Source organism: Carassius auratus, unplaced genomic scaffold (genome assembly GCF_003368295.1).
Source record: "Carassius auratus strain Wakin unplaced genomic scaffold, ASM336829v1 scaf_tig00022813, whole genome shotgun sequence".
NCBI lineage: Eukaryota > Metazoa > Chordata > Actinopteri > Cypriniformes > Cyprinidae > Carassius > Carassius auratus.
Window position 1 is genome coordinate 1 of NW_020525219.1, and position 16677 is coordinate 16677.

The 16677-nt window shown below is 35.9% G+C and overlaps 1 pseudogene; it reads right to left on the reverse strand.

The window, feature by feature from the left end:
* Positions 1-959: 959 nt before the first annotated feature.
* Positions 960-16504, reverse strand: LOC113077524 (NACHT, LRR and PYD domains-containing protein 3-like; annotated as a pseudogene).
* Positions 16505-16677: the final 173 nt, after the last annotated feature.

Consider the following 16677-nt stretch of genomic DNA (forward strand, 5'->3'; position numbering starts at 1 on the left):
ATAGCCAGCCCTACTTTATAAACGATCATGTTGGCATTTTCATTTTAAAAATGTAACTTTAATACACATTACAGTGTATTATTTTAATGTATATGTATTACAACTTAAACATATAACAGTGCATGTTGCAAAAAGGCTCGCATACTTGAGCTAAGAAAATCCTAGAGTCACCCCTGGTATTGATTATATTATATATTATTATATAGTAAAGACTTCTGGAGTTTTTGGGTTTGCTGATTATCATTGGTGATGTTTCAATACTTTCTGGTGCTTCTAGGTTGTTTTATTAGCTGGTTCCTAGGTCTAGGTTACTAGGTCTGCTAGGTGAATACCGCAAGTCTGTTTACTTAATCAGTGTAGGGGAATTTACAGTTAAACCCCAGTTCAGGTATGATTAATGAAGACCAAGAGTCAGAGATGAAGTCAATTGAAGACAAAATTACTGAAGAAAAATAGTTTGCAGTCTTATCAGCAGAAGTCAGGTTCAGTACTCCAGTAAAAATAAGTTTGTAGGCCGCTCTGCATACATTTTTAATATAACAGCAATTATACTCTAACCTAAGTACTCATTATTTAGGTAAAATGACTCTGATTGGCTGAAATAGCGAAAAAATTTAAGTTAAAAGCATATATTCGTTTGCATGCAGAGACCTTTAACCTGAGAGGAGTAAAGAGGAGTAAGCAAAGGAAGAAGCTCCCAAACAAGAGAAAACACATTCCAATAACATGGTTGATCTTAGTGACTATAACTAGTACATGGTAAATAATAATTGTATTCAACTCACTAACAATATATAAGTTTACATACTGATTAACAACTTAATCAATAATCAAAAAAATATACTTTTTATGAAGGCCATGATGATTCTGGGATCCACGCCTTCAACAATAATAGCAAACATCTCCTAATTTGTCATCATCATGTCTGGACCACAAATTGTAACTGTAACAGTAACTACTTGTAGTTATAGTGATGATTGCCTGTAAACAGACTGAGCTGTCTGGTTCCTGAATACTGAACGCAGCATAAAGTTCCTGGTCCTCAGGAAAATCTGCATCAAACATGTACAAGAGTTCGGGCTCCGGGCTCATCCTATAGAAGGAAATAGAAGCAGCCTCCTGGTCCAGGAACACACCGAGTTTTCTGGCTGACTCTGTTTTGAAGTGGTTTAGTTAGTGATTCAGTCTTTTTGTCATGAGCCACGCATACATTTTTTGAGCAACATAAACACCAAGACATCTTATTACGTCCCCAGACATACGGTGTCATTCGCACCCTTCCTCTTGATTCCCTACAGGCCACACCTATGTGCACACCTGCTCCGATCACATCCGCAGTGAAGAAACAGCGTCCTGACAGCGGCTGGCAGCACAGGACCTGGTTACACTTGTCAAATCTTTCGTCATTAGCAGGAAGCTGCTGCTTCTCCTCTTACGAACCGCTACAGTATTGTCCTCGTTCAGATAGAGGTACTTGTTAGCCGTCTGAGGGTCAAAGGTGAGCGGGACAGCATCTAAAAACAAAGTGAGACTTATCAGAAATTCTCAGCATAAATATCTACAATTAGCATTAGCAGAATATTGTGTGTAGATGACGTAAAAAACACTTTAGGGGAGTCACATGCAATATATCATCTAAAGCTACTTTAAACAGCATTTTGGTAATTCTTTCAATATTTTAATACGGCCAGGTTTTTATGAGCACATGAATAAATGTAAAACACAGTTTTGCATTTCTATAAATCCATCTATTACTCCACAAGACCATTTAAAATGAATGGAAAATGAAGGTGTTAAAAATGGTAAAGTAGTTACAGCAACTACAAATACACTTCATCTACATTTTAACCTACAATCTTAATAATAATAATAATTCCTTACATTTATATAGTGCTTTTCTAGGCACTCAAAGTGCTTTACATAGAAGAGGGGAATCTCCTCATCCACCACCTGTGTGCAGCATCCACCTGGATGATGTGACGGCAGCCATATCGCACCAGGACGCCCACCACACACACTCTTGGTGGAGAGGAGACAGAGTGAAGAAGCCAATTAGCAGATATGGGGATGGTTAGGAGGCCATGAATTTGGAGGCGAATTTGGCCAGAGGTAGGTTACACACCTACTCTTTTTCGATGGACATCCTGGGATTTTTAATGACCCCAGAGAGTCAGGACCTCTGGTTTAACGTTGCAGAGACGGTGCTTTTTGTCAGTGTAGTGTCCCCGTCACTACACTGGGGCGTTAGGACCCACACAGACCACACCCTGCTGGCCTCACTAACACCTCTTCCAACAGCAACCTAGTTTTCCCAGGAGGTCTCCCATCCAGATACAGACCAGACTCTACCCTGCTTAGCTTCAGTGGGCAACCAGTCTTGGGCTGCCGGGTGATATAACTGCTATAAATCTTTGTGATGATCCATGATTAAACTCACATTGGTACAGTCCTGGTTGGTGACTGCAGACTCCTCCAGTGTAAATTCTAGTGAGAGTTAGGGTTAGTAACAGTTAATATGTACAATGCACATTTATTGAAGCACAAATAGATAGTCTCTCATTTCACAATGCATTCACTAATTTACATTAGACACCACCTTCAGTGCTTGTGTAACCCTAAAGGAAGTATACTTGAACACGACAGTGAACAATTCACTCAGGAAGAATAAAAGTCCTCACTACAAGTTTGATAGGATCCAGTGGATGTTCAATCTAACCTTCGACGTGAACCAATAGGAGATAAAACCTACATTACCTCAGTGAGGGCAGCTTATATTTCCGTAGACAAACTTTCTTTTCCATGATGTTTTCAAGGTCATTATACTGCAGGTCCAGCTCTCTCAGACTTGCTTTCAAAGATGACAGCAACTTCAAAACTCCTTCTTTAATATGACAGCCTGAAAGTCTATAAAGCAAAATCAGATTTTGGTTCCGATCAACTGGCCAAGGAATGATATTCTGAATGATATTCTTAACCCCTTACAGCATATATCGTTCATTTAACAATGCTTATTTAACCCATCTGTCTGGACCCTGATGTTTGCACTTAGTTTGACCTACTTCAGAACTTCAAGATGACAGTTAGCGCTCCTGCAGCCCAGCTGAGATCATTTTCACTCCTTCATCTTCAAGTTGATTGTCACTGAGGTCCAGGATTTTCAGATTCACATTTGATCCTGAAAGCACGTTCCTGATGAGCTCCATGTCCTGACTATGGAGGTCATTGTGGCTGAGGTTTAGCATCTGAATCTGGCATTTGGGATCACAGAAGGCTCTAGAAAGTTGCTTCAGTGCAGACACTCCCAGACCATTGTGGCTCAGATCAAGATGAGTCAGATGAGAGTTTGGTGAGGTCAGTAAAGGCATCAGGATTTCACAGTGTTTCTCTGTAAAGCCACTTCCTTTGAGCCTGTAAGTATTGCATTTAAACTCAATGATTTTACATGTAAACTACTGTATGTTACACTTAACTTTGACTAAGAATATATTGAATATTTCCACAGAAGTTTTCATGATACTTACATAGCCGTTCTGAAACGTGTGATGGCTGGAGAGAATCTCTGAAATCCTTCTAAAGTCATGTTGAATTTCCTGAGGACAAACTCATCATGCTCTGTATCTGACATCACAAACCGGAAAGCCAGAAGCGTGCACTGGAACAGTGTGAGGGGCTTCGTGGTCCGTGAGCTTTCAAGATCTGGCATCTGCAAAAAAGAACTGTCCTTGAGCTCCACGATGCATCGAACAAGACTTAAGCATCTCTCAGGGGACAGATCTTTCCTCCTCAAAGACTTAATGTACTTGGTCACTTTTTTGTGGTCTTCTAAACTACTGTCTTCCGATCGAGGCAGGAGTCCCTCGAGTATACGTCTGCTGGAATCACAAGAAATCCCAAAGAGAAAACAGTTAAAAAGATCCAAGTGTTCATTTTTGCTTTCCAGAGCCACATCAATCACGCTCTTGAGAAAATCGGACAAATTAGCCTTTTGCCCCATTTTAGCTTTAGTTAATCCCAGGGGGTCTTGATTTCCGGATAGAAATTCATGAAAAACAAACAAGGCTGCAAAGAATTCCTGGACACTGATATGGACAAAGCTGAAAAGTTTAGTCCTGTTATATCCAGACTTGCACTCGGAGACATACGTGATGATGCCTGGGTATCGAAGAGCTTCGTCAGGAGTGATATAATATTTCCTCAAGTCTTCTTTACTGAAGATGGCATTCTGTTCCTTCAGCTTCCAGTAGGCCAACGCCGCCAGTTTCTTAATCAGTTCTTTGTGCTCTATGAGAGCATCTTCTTGTGACACACTTTTGCCTTGATATTTGTTGTGGCTTAACCCAGTCTGAATGAGCAGATAGTGGATATACATTTCTGTCTGATTTGAGGGCATTTCACTAGCTTTATTTTGACTTTTAATGATGGTTTTCAGAACAACCGATGAAATCCAACAAAAGAGGGGAATGTGGCAGAGTATCCACAGGCTCTTGTGAGTCCTCAGGTGACAGATGACTTTTTGGGTTAGATCTGGATCCTCAAACTGCCTCGCGAAGTACTCGTCCTTCTGTTCATCTATGAATCCTCTGATCTGTGTGACATACCCCTGTCTGAAGATCTCAGACGGAAGCTGTTCAGCTGCCACAGGCCGGCTGGTGATCCACAGGTGTGCAGACGGAAGCAGTTTTCCTCTAAGAAGGTTTGCTAGGAGGACATCCACTGTGTCTTTTTTAGTAAGGTCTGACAAAATGCTGGTTTGAAAGCTCAATTCATTTTTATATTCATCCAGCCCATCTAAGATGAACAGAACTTTTCTATCGCAGATCCAGTCAGAGATAGTTCTCACGTTTTTGAACTCTGGGTAAAAGTCACAAAGCAGGTCAGAAAGACTCTTTTTTCCCTCGAGCAAGTTTAGCTCTCGGAATGGGAGGAGGAAAACAAATTCTAGATCCTGATTGGCTTTTCCACTTGCCCAGTCGTGGACAAACTTCTGCACAGTGACCGTTTTCCCAATTCCGGCAATTCCTTTTGTTAAAACAGTCTTCATGGTTCTATTTTCATCCAGTGGTGGTTTAAGAATTTCATTGTAGTTTATGATTGTCTGTGCTGATGTGTTTAAATCATTGGTCGTCTCAATCTGCCAGATCTCGTGTTCTCTATTGATGGGGTCTGACTCGTCATTGATGATGAACAGTTGTGTGTAGATCTTATTTAGAGAGACTGACTGTTGTGCACTTCCCTCCAAAATCCTCTCAGAGTCCTTCATAATCCTTGTTTTTATCTTATTCTTTACGCTCTGAAGAGTTTCTAGAAATCAGGACATATCATGTGATGAACAGAAGTATTGCACTTAAGATTGAACAGTTTTATTGAGCAAGAGTCTGACATGTCTTTTCTCGCTCTTACCATTGTTGTTTATTGAGGTAAAGTGAGACACCTGTGTCTGAAAAAGAAAAACCCATACAAAATGTAAACAGTACTTATAACAATATACACATAAGCCATATCTTAAATTAGCAACTCAGCAAAATGTACAATATTAGATTAACACTCACCACATATACATCACCAGCTATTATGGATCCTAGTATGTTTGGAGCAACTACTGTGCCACCATTCTTCTGGTCAATTCTGAAGTCCTGAAGATACTGGTCTGAATTTTGAATTGGTGGTTGTCTGTGTGATGTAGATCTATTTATATTATAATGTTGTGGAATGTCGTTATGCTGTTGAAGTGTCATGGTTCCAAACTGTGTTTCAATGCTGGTACCATCTGTTTAAATAATAAGGCAAAACAGTGCAAATATTGCAGTTAAGCTTACTAAAGCTTGAACATTTACTTATAAGAAAGTCAATTAGAAATATTTTCCTACTTTCGATATGGCTGTTTTTTCTTTCCATATTCATTCTCCTTCAGAGGTTCTTCCAACCTCCCAGTTGTTCCGCTGTGTTATAAATATATACATTAGTTTGGTATCTTTCAATGTTTTAAACACTTTTTTTGTTTGTTTTGTGAAGTCTTTTATGCTCACCAAGGCTATATTTAGCCTTTTTTTTTTTCATCAAAGATACAGATAAATGTTTTTATGGAAACTTTAATAATTTTTTTCTTGGATTCTTTAATGCATAGAAAATTCAAAATAACTAAACAGAAGAAATCTTTTGTAATATTTTAAATTAAATGCGTCCAATAGCTGAATACAAGTACTCATTCTCCCTTACCCCAAACTTTTGAATGGTGCATGACAAAACTATTAAGCAGCAAAAATGTTTTCAAGAGTTTATTAATAATAAAGGTTAGTTTAATGCCAAATCAGAATAATCTAATGTTTTGTAACATGTACGCTGACCAAACACAAAGTACAAATTGAAAAACAGGGAACAGGTGTGCTGCAACAATGTTCAATATGCAAAAAATAACTGAATAAATAATCTGTGAATAATGAAAATCTAGTATACCCCAAAAATAAAAACGAGACTTGTAAAAGGGAAAAATATCTTGCATCCTTAATACAAATTTGAGATTACAATGAATAAAATCTAATTGAAACTAAACTAAATAAGAGAGAACCCAGTTAACAATTTTGGGTTCCCAAGAATGTTCACTTGTTGGTTAGCCAGGAAAGTTTTCTTAACTTAGAGGAACGTTCCTATAAGGTTCCCATAAAGTTATCTGAGGGTTCCCATAATGTTCTACTAACATTTTTACCCTGATATACCCTGCTGCACGTCAGTAATCACCCAGCACTCCCACATCCCATAAGCAGCATGGAAGATAGTTGGATGGGCCTTAATAGTTCTTGTTTTAAACTATTGTTTCATTAAATATATCAAATATCACATATTAATATCAAGAGCACATTTAACCATAAGGAGCATTAAATGAGACTATCAATTAATAGGCTATAAGATTTCAACTTAACTGCGACACAATTTTGGGTTTAAATTAAATTTTTAATTCTAAATGTAAGTTTTAATTTAACAGACATTGAAAATGAATAACATTTATATGACTTTGGCTAGGACAACAGTACATAAATTTCTTACCGCTGAATTAACGATGATGTGCTTGTTTTTTTGGTCAGTAGGCCTAGGGCCTAAACAAAAACTTCTCGGTTAACATCATCTTTAATTAGACGTGTCAAATCTCTCTGAAATCACAATATTGTATTATCTCGTATACATATTAATTGTAAGTAATTATTAAACAAAGAGATCACTAAACGAATGTAGTCAGTAAAACGAAATGACCGTTAGTCTTTAAATTAAGCACGTGCGCCGGTGCGCGCCTTTCTGTGGAAAACAGGAGAAAGAGCGGAGAAGAGCGCGCGTAATAAAGAAAGATACAAACAAACCCAGGTGTTTATGATATGCCAACTATGTTTAACCTTGGTTTAATTTCAGTTATAAAATTTGATTTATATTATAAACAGTACCGTAGTATCCATTCTTTATGTTCTAACCATTTATTGCTAATGTAGCTGATAATACAATCGCTTTAATTCAGATTCAGTTAAACAAAATAGCAAAAAAATATCTAAAATTGTAAAAGATATAGCAAACAAATGTAAACAGTACAAAGACAAAGTCCACTCACTGACTATTGCCTAAAACACACACTCACGCAAACACACACACACACACACACACACACACACACACACACACACACACAGGCTATTTCTAACATTATATGAACATTCTGTAAGCGACCTTGCATGACACGATGTCATAATATGTCAATTTTTTTAGAGCACAGAGTAATGTTTGCAATGATATACCTTAAGTTTAACAATCATAAAAGGCTTACAAGCTATTCATTTTGGAAGGGACATTGTGAAGTGAAAATCTTACCTCGGAAAATAAAACCTTTTGCCGAAATCTTCGGAGTGAAAAGACGCATATGCTTTTTTCAAACATCCCACGATTAAAGCAAATATATTTGGAGCAAAAATCATGCCTCGGGGTTCCTGTGCACTCAAGGTATTTAAGATGTTTCACCTACACATTTACTGCTCCGTCAACCCATGTATTTCCGTGAAACGAAAGCGAGAGTTAGCGGCGCTTTATGCACCTGCAGCATGGACGATATAGCCACCGTCATTAAAACGGTATTCTGAAATATTCTTCAAACAGTTAACGGTTTAAACTCCCGTATCACATAAACTATTTTGGACTGGTATCTACGCGTCGAAATCAGCGTCAAACGAAACCTGGATGGACAGTAATGCAGCCTATTAAAGTGTGTAGTTTGATTTATTGAGGCTACATCTGTGCATCGTCTCTGGAGCCATTGGACACGTGCTAACATCTTTCACCCGATAAAGCCACCGAATTTACCTTGTGTAGGCTAACAGATAAGTAAACAAGCCATGCCATTAGATATTTTTGTTACATGCTTCTTTTTATTAGGCTACATTGAGAGTCTTTAAAAGTGCACTGTTCTAAAATCGCTGACGAAATGTATGGTGATATCATAAAGTTAATTTTGTGATTATTACCTAAATATTTTTCAGACTGGCCTTAAAATTAAATCACAAATCGAAGTGTTTTAAATATCAATGTTTCGCATGAACAGGATCGAGTAGCTATAAACATTACTAATATTTTTCCCCCCTAAGGATATAGTGGGCACAATATATGATGACACACGAATCACTTTTGCTCCCTATTTCACACAGATATGTGGTGCATAAGGGAGATTGCGCGAAAAACAGCGTTTGAGACTCATAGCAGCAGATTCAACCGGTATTTTTGTTTCCTTGGATGCTTTCTCTTTCAGGTAGGCCTAGTGTTTGTGAGCCAAGAATATAGGATGCTACTTGTGAGAAAACATTCGCAACTCTCATTGCAAGAATTCACATAGCCTACTGATTTGCCGATGTGCAAAATAAATAAATAAATAAATAAAATAAAATCGTCCGTGACTTCAGATTTTTGATTCAGGCTTGTGTTTTGCACCATATCCACGAAAACAACAGTAGCAAAACTGTGAGCGTATTTGAGTTTCTTAATTTGTGATTGATAGAATGGGATTTGTGCACTTTCATTAAAGGATTCGAGAAGGTTGTTTTTCTCAAAAAATACACTTTCGGGTTTCAACCTTCTTTTATTTGATCCTATTGAAAAAGAAACCGTAGAACACAATGGGAGACGCATAATAAACTACCACTCCGTCACCGTGACCAACGTGCCCGTTATATGAAAATATGAAAATCTTTCACAATAGCCCCAAATTCCTAAATACTGCTGCAGATTTCAACACGCTACTCGAACTATAAAGTTAGAAGGTGTGTAGAAAGACTATCTCACCACAGGTCACTAATGCACGTCTGTTCAACTATATAAATAAAACCTATATCAACAGTCATAACACATAGAAGAGAACATGTCCAAATACAAAACCTGAGTACTAGTTTGAACGAAAATTAGATAGGCCTACGGATTTATTTATTCCGAAACAGAAGTCATTTATCTGTATATTTTAATTTTCATTCCATCATTCTATTAAATGTACAAATGTTTCCTCAAACATATGAAAAATAATTAAGGTGTATCAAATAAATTGGATACAAAAATGTTATGTTTAAGTTGGTTTTTTTCTATTTGTCAATTCGTTATTTAAATTAACAGGCCTACATATTAGGAAACAGGTGCAGGTCACCAGCGTCAGTTTCAAATTTTTACTTAAAAAGAATCTTTGTGAGGATGACTGGCAACAGATGCTGCTCTTAAATTATTTATACAACCACACACTAAACGACTTTGAAAGCCGACATTTTTATTCTGTACAAAACTTAACAAATCACACTTGTGATCCCAGTCAAAAATGACCTGCCAAGCTACAAATAACTAAGAATTAAATTTTATTTTAATCTGAATTCGCTTTATTTGCTTTACTGTACCAAAGAGTGTTCTTTTCTTCCCTAGATGCACCATAAGCTCTTCTGATGAGATGAGGGATAAGAGGAAAGGCGCGGTTGGCAGTCATTACATGCGTACCGCGCCCGTGCCCAAATGAACCGCGCTCTGGACCACCTGTTCCTGCGAGGGCAAACAAACATCGCCCGGGATGATCAGACTAGTCAAACTAAACGGGCCTTGGGGGTCAAACGTGCTCGAGAACTGGTTTTATTAGGGTAGTATAAATACTGAGCAGGGCCGTTCAGAGACCTTTGGAGGGGCAGGTGCTCAAAGTATAAAAGGGGCACATGGAACAAGGCTTTAAATGGCGCTGTTCAAAATATCAATACAGCAATATATTGTGATGCATTCCTTGCGGATTCACGTATCGATATGGATGGTTATTGATACAGCAGCAAATGCTTTGATGCAAAGAAACAATAGAGAAGACAATTTTAAGTTTAAAATAATAATAGCTCTGGGATTAGAAACTGAAATGTCTTAAATTGTCCCAACCTGATGGCTGTTTCTTCTCTGTTTCAGCATTAATCTATTATTTTAACCATCACTACTACTCTTGCACCTAATCAATAAGTCCATCTTAAATATTGATACAAAACATAAAAAAACGGATCCACTGGAATATAGTGATTAATATTATTATTACTGTTGTAGTTGTTATTGTCTAAAATTGAACACCTTTGCAATGTAAACAAATGACAGGCTACATTTGTTATTCATCTCCTTCACACTGCACTTTGATGTCAGGTATATTATGCATTTTTTATTGACACTGATAGTTTTACATTTATTTCCAGAGAGATATTATTGAGTTTACAGGCTAAAGTGGTCTTGCTGTTGAAAGCACTGTTGCTATTGTAGAAAAAATATATATTTGCGTCACATTTAAAATATAATTATATAATTAATTCCTGAATTGTTTTTATTTTTATAATGATAATTCAGAGAATGAGAAAACCTGAATAAGCCTAACCAGTGTTGTGATAATTATTTTTTAGGCACTCAACGTGTTAAAAAATAAATAAGTACTGTAATATAATAAAAGTTTAGTCAAATAACATAAAAAAGACCAGACCCTTCGATGCCTGTGAAACTTTTCTCCCTCAAACAGCACGCTACTGTTACTTCTACACTACAGGCTACACTGTAAGCAATTGCTGTAAATTTACAGCTGATATTCAACACTAAAATACTGTTTTCATGTTAAACAGTTTAATACTGTAGTTCGCAATGCATTGTGGGCTCCTTAAACCGGAATAACAAGACAGAGGCCCTAAACAGTATGCTGATGTTTTAAATTACAGTACAATACAGTATTTTTTTGAAACTGCGTATTGACTGGGGAATTTGGAACATGGTCAGAAGCTTGTTACAACGTTAATATTTTTAAATTGAGGCTACTGCTTTTGGTCAACTTTAAGAAATACAGAAATAATTTGCCATTAACTCCTGGAGGGACTTTGGGAACCATCATTTGGATAGGAGATTGTCCAGAACAGGATACACAATTTAGATGACGTGCTGCACATCGTTGAGTGTTCTTCATCAACAACCATCTGGTCTTGCATCTACAAATTAAACGGTAATTCAAATCTTATTCATATTGCCAAGAATGCTTGATATCAAACTTATAGTAGCTTGTCTTGCTAGGGATTTGAACATGTCATTTAACAGTGGGGCTTAGATTTGAATAGCCAAAACCATATTACTTTTGGGTGGTATTTTATTTAATTTTGGTAATGTTAGCTTTTCTTTCACTATCTTAACATTGCAACTCGGTTAAGGTTAAACTTTTCTGCATGATCACTGATACGGTGTAACTAAAAATCAGCCAGCAGCCGTAATCAAGACTAATACATGTTTGTAGATTTTCAGTCTACAAGGAATTTGCCATTGGGCAATAACAAAATGTTCCCGTCAGATCTGTTGTCATAACTGTGCCATAATAGTGACATACAGTACGACACATGAGAATTCATAAAAATACACCTAATTTAACCTTTAAGTGCGTTTTGGGGAATACTACTACATTTGTGAAAATGGAAGTGTAAATTATTTTGTAGCTCACAGAAAGCTGCGTGTAAGCTGATAAATTACCTCCATGTTGTCAGCCAGTTACTAAATTGCATTATGGGTAAAGTAGGTGCAAGGTTTTAAAAAGTATTGCACTTGTCTTCTTTGCCCTACTATGACACTGTTGAAATTTTTAAAAGCAAATGATCAAATCAATACAGCAGAAACACAAGTTTTAACTTTTTTATTCCAAATATTCTTCTTCCTTTTCAAAACCTGGTGCCTACATTATCCACAATGCAACTTGTCCACTGATTGATATCACTGGAAGCAATTTATCATATTATGTGCAGTTTCCTCTAGAGCAACAAAAGGGTTCATACTACGTTTTAGACGTCTGCAGTAGAACTCCCCAAGACCTGTAAAAATAAAATTGTTACCCTTTAAATTTTTTATGCCAAAACTATTTAGCAGTTTGATTGTAGGTACTTCAGAAGCCTACTTCTTTCATCTCTAGGTTACTCTCCGCTAGTGTTTACTAATTATTGTTCTTTATATAAATATTCTTCTTAAAAATCTTATTATGATAAAGATAATGTACTTGTTCCCTTCAGGTGTCTGCCACTGCAGCTGACGTTAAGACAACTCTCAGTCTTCCTGCAAGTCCTCGCCTGATACTGCCTGGTAATATACATTTAATTTATATTCATTGATAGACAAATTGTATATCATATCGCCCATTGATCTTGAGTTTACAAATGTTTACACAAGGCAACAATTATTCCCATGTTTCAGGTGCAACAGGGCAAATCACAATTATGGGTTGGGTGATCACCTTTGAGGGCCTTGTAATCTCTGAGGGCATCACACCAACATTTGCAACAGGACTTGTTGATATGTTTGCAATCTACTACATTTTCAACCTTCAGTATCAATAAGAGGCAGCCTGCAACTCTGGAATTCATTCAAAGGTAAACCCCTTCATTCCCTGTCATCATTTTATGGATATATACAATTAAATTAATGTGTTTGTATTTTTTTGCATAAAATTTGCATTTCAAGCCTCAGTACACACACACACACACATACACACGCACACACACACACATCTACACAAACACACACACATACACACACGGATTAAGCCACAAGAGAACTGTTATTATAAAATTTATAAGCATTAGCTTGGAGTGTATGTTGTACATTCCTGATTGTATAGTTTATTTATCATTATGAATATTTGTTGTTTTATGACAGTGGAAGTACTGGAATAATGCTGCACAGAGGAACAGCAACTACCAAAGTGATGGTCATCTCTCCTGGATCAACAAATAAGATGTAAAAACACAAGCCTCATAGGACAATTTTAAGAGGTAACCTGCAAGTCTAGCTTGCAGTGGCACAGTTGCCTACCTTACTGTTTAATTTTTAAATGTATTTATTGATGCATATATTTGATTCATCCTGCTAAAATGTTCTAGTTTCAAAATGGCCATTTTCAAAATGTTCTTAAGTATGTTTTCAAAATGTTGCCAATTCTGCATATGTTCAAATGTTATTATGAAAGTATATTTTTACAGACAGCAGAGAATATATTGCATATATGTATATATACATATATACATCTTTTAAGTTGACTTGTGAGGAAATTTTTTCTTTTTCTTTCCATTTTTTTTTTTTTTTTTTGTATTCATGTTGACATTGGCATTGCTCTTTGAAATAAAGGTATTTGATTATCAATGTATTTAATGTATTTAAATATCAATGAAGAATTTTAAGAAACAGCTAAATTTAGGATTATTTCTAATACAGTAAAAAAATGCAGCATATATCTATGATTTATTTGAAAACTAAAATAATATTGTTTAGGTTGTTACTTTAACTTCTCACAGTTTACTGTAGACAGGCACAGTAGATGTTATAAGTTAAAGTAACAACCTAAACAATATTATTTTAGTTTTCAAATAAATCATAGATATATGCTGCATTTTTTTTACTGTATTAGACTGTGAAATCATTTAACAGTGTGATTACAGAAATAAACTGTATTTCTGGTTAACAGACTACTACCGTAAAGTCATTTTACGTATGAATACCGTAAAAATAACGGTATACTGCTGGCGTCTCTGCTGCCAGCTCTTTACTGTTATTTTACAGGACAATTTTTTACAGTGTACACACAGTAACATATCTGCATGTTCTCACATCGTTCTTGTAAAATAATAATAATAAGTAAATAAACATCAAAATCACTTCGCTGAGAATGAAACACCAGTTACCAGCTGCTGCGGTGTTGAAAATATATTTGAGCAATTAAAAATCCGCGTGCGGCCTGAGGAATTTTCCCGGTCAGGTGAAAGGTCATCATATTAGTCATTTTATTTACGACTAAATTATTATTAATAAATTGTAATAATATAATGATTGGGCGTTGACAAAAGGGTATGTTATTACAAAAAAAATTCGAGGAAATTTTGCTTTGACAAAAGGGCACTTTTGGGGCAAAGGAGCAGGTGCTCAAGTGAACCGCGGTTCTTTCGGACAATTCGATCAAATAAACCAGTTGAAAAAAAAAACGGTTCACCGGTTCTTTTGCGCTCGATGTAATGTCATTAGCGATGACTGCCCTTAATTCAAGCCTTCAGTTTACCCGCGCTTATAACATAAGCATAGAATCAGTTAAGAATCAATCACCAAAAGAACCAGTTCGTTTCAGACGAGCTGTGAGTCAGTCTGCTTCACAACTGAATCACACATGCGCAGTATCATCAGCTCAATGAGCGCTTCAGAACTCCTGACCTGATATTTAGATATACCATTCTTCAATAAATATATTTGTTTGACAGGGAAGCTGTGCGCAAACAGGAATATACCTTATTTAAAAAAAAAAAAAAAAAAAAAAACACCCCAGAAAAAAGGGCACTTTCTCTCCAGGAATAAAAAGGGCAGGTGCTCAAGCCCCCTTTGATGTCTATGTGTGCACGTGCCTGATACTGAGTTAAAGTGTCCTTTCTTTTTTCGAAAACTACAGCCAACCCTGAATGACTGAATGAATGTTAGACATTTTCTGCAAGAAAATAAATATTCAAAAAACTTTTTGTCTCATACCTTTATTGAAAGGAAAAATTGCTAAATAAAAAATACAGTGGATTATAAATCTCTTGTTATGTTATCAGTATATATTGTTCCATATATCTCACATGCTATAAATAATTGGATTTGAGTATAAAGCTTTAAAATATTCCCACATCAAAGATCATTTAAGAGGAAACAGACAGGAAAAGTTGTTTTATTTTAATTTATTTATTTTTAATTTTTTGCATGTGTTAAAGTCACATTTTATTAATGTTGCAGAATTAATTTTCATAAGTGTTTTTATATTTTCTAATTAATATAGGATATTTTTTTAAATAAAAAATTAAATATATATAATAAAAGTCTCTGGGTGTCATCAATATGCCTCTCTTGGGTTGCACAAAAAAAATAGAGATGGCAAGTAACACACCACTTCATGGAATTTTGTAGTAGGCCTATAAAGATTGAAATAGTGTTTACTTATAATGCATACAAAAAAATATTTGTTACTAAACTAATTGTTTTAAATTGTTTTTTTCTGTAACTGTAAGCAAACAATACAAACGTGTTTCACTTTATCAGCTACAATTTTATCGTTAGGGTCACATCCTGTAAACATTTGGTGAGCTATATGATCAAGCCTACTTTCAGTATTAACAAGAGCAGGATGGTATATCTGAACATTCCAGTCTGTTGATACCACGTTTATAAAATAAAAATGCAGCAGTCTGGCCTATCAAAGTCACTTCATTCCATGGTTTAAACTTCTCTGGAAGCCTGATTCAATCCTTTAAACCGCATCCCTTTCATAAAGGATGGAGTTTGAAAAGATGTATAAAATTTCCTTTTACTACTTCCAGACATTCCAAATGGGTTGTAACTCACTCCAGTACAAATTTAAATATTTATCAGGGTCCATAAGCCCTGCACTTGCATCTTGTTCAATACAGTTTCAACACAGAAACCCTCAACGTCTGACAAAGCAAATAAATAAATAAATAAAATTGATTTGGAATATGTCATTAAATTGAACTTAAAACAGAGATCAATGTGAAAATTAAAAAAAAGAATTCTCAAATAGGCAGACATAGATAGATAGGTAGATACCACAAAGTTCAGCCTGTCAACAACTTTATTACAAAAAAAAAAAAAGATTAACTTAAATGTCGTTATAATTAACCATGGTTTTACTACAAATTACCCCCCCCCCCCAAAAAAAAACAAAAAAACAAAAACACAATGGTAACAACAAATTAACAATGGTTTTGCTATATTAACCATAGTTTAACCATGGTATTTATCTGTGGTTATACGAATGGTAATCAACTCGCTAAACAACATGGGTTAACAGTTTTACTATAATAAAACCATGGTTATTTTTCGTAAGGGTAATGCAATACAGAGCCACTTACCACATTAAATCAAGTATTGTGACCGTATGGTTCACATGAGGATGTTGGGAGTGAACCTCTCCAGATCATGTCATTTAACGTCGAACTCCGAAGCGAATTTACCAATCCGGTGAAGGTTTGCCTCTTAGTATTCATGATCCATATAATTATGCATTAGCTGGTTGACGAATACCAAGCAAGGTCAGGAATACGTAATTAATATTTGAAGATCAAGCTTTTGCTATTGGAAGGTCAGCGAGCGACGTCAGAATAATTTAAC